The sequence below is a fragment of the Amblyomma maculatum genome, chromosome 1, assembly GCF_055883805.1.
Source record: "Amblyomma maculatum isolate TAMU_Amacu chromosome 1, ASM5588380v1, whole genome shotgun sequence".
Classification (NCBI taxonomy): Eukaryota; Metazoa; Arthropoda; class Arachnida; order Ixodida; family Ixodidae; genus Amblyomma; species Amblyomma maculatum.
Window position 1 is genome coordinate 46,510,013 of NC_139344.1, and position 1,510 is coordinate 46,511,522.

A 1,510-nucleotide genomic window follows, 5' to 3' on the forward strand; every position below is an offset into this window, starting at 1 on the left:
AAAACCAAACCATATGCTAGAACTATTTATTTATATTCATATAAAGCACAATTTTTTAATCCTGCTGGTTTTTGAAATTGTCCGCTATGTAGCGTCGACGAATTGTCCACTATGTAGCGTCGACGACGCTATGTAGCGTCGTCGAATGAGCTCTCACTGATCTATTTCGTTTTGCATACAACTGCGTGTTCATATTGTTACGGACGAGCGCTCGCGCAAGGCCAGCCGCGGATAATTAAATCATCTCACCACATGACGGTTGTGACCGGCCTCGCTTTCTCAGTGCTGCGGATTGCGGGAGAGGCAGGTGGCGGCAAGGCGTCACTCTTGCCAAGCGCCAACTCCAGGCTCCTTTCGAGATCCTGCACCTTGGCCGCCAGCACTGCCTTTTCCGGCTCTGCGCTGTCGACCTTATTCTGGAGGTAGTCGAGCTTCTGCTTGTACTCTTCAATGAGTGCGCTGTATTTCGACATGTGCACGACACATTCAGGATGTTGTTCTTGGTCAGCATTTCAATATTCATTGCGCGCTTAGCATGCTTGAGCGTGTTGTACGTGTCTGTGTAGCTGAGCTTGGACGGCGTCACAGCGGCGATCATCAGCGTACGGTACGTCCCACCCAGAGAGTCCTTCAGTATGTGCGTCAGCTTCAAGCCTCGGTACAAAGCCCGCTGCGTCCCATTCTTGGAAAGGGCATCTACGCATTTGCGGAATGCCAGGAGGGACAGGCTTTGTCTTGGTGCCCTCGCGTAGCCTAGCCCCGATGTTCCTGTTGACCGCGCTGCAGCGCGCTCTGAGCTGACGAGATCGATGAAGCTCATCTTTGAAGCGCGGATACCCTTGCTGGTGCTTGTCACAGTCTCGGTCTGCAGCACATACACCTGGAAGATGGCATGTGACCGTGACGATTAAGCGTTGACGTCAGTGGCGTGCTGAGTTCGATTCTTGTTTCTTTTCAGCAGCAAATCTAGAAGAGCATCAGCCTCTTTCACCTTGTGGATGGAGAGGTTGGAGATGGCGATGCCCTTGGCGGGGTCCTCGCGCACAACGAGCGGTGCTCCACCGGCAGAGAGCAGGTCACGCACCACCTCATTGTACACCTCGAGGTAGGCCACGGCAACGTCGCACGACTGGCCCTCAAAGCGCAGCTGATCTACGTGGTCGTACAAGTGGCTCACGATGAGGGACACCACACCAGGGCAGTGTTCCATGTCGACCATAAAGAACGTCGTGCCTGCACCGGTAGCCCCGTACGCAAACACTGAACATTTGCAGCCAGCCATCCAGGAGCGTTATTACGATTTCGTTCGTGGTTTTATTTATTTATTTATTTATTTATTTATTTATTTATTTATTTATTTATTTATTTATTTATTTATTTATTTATTTATTTATTTATTTATTTATTTATTTATTTATTTATCTATTTATTTATTTATTTATTTATTTACGCATATACCTACATCGCTCGCGTGGGGCATTATTTTTGGGGGATTACAAACATTGTGGCT

General features: G+C 48.5%; 1 pseudogene; it reads right to left on the bottom strand.

The window, feature by feature from the left end:
• Positions 1-245: 245 nt before the first annotated feature.
• LOC146202278 (kinesin-like protein KIF18B pseudogene) lies at positions 246-1,282 on the bottom strand (annotated as a pseudogene).
• Between the last annotated feature and the right edge of the window lie 228 nt (positions 1,283-1,510).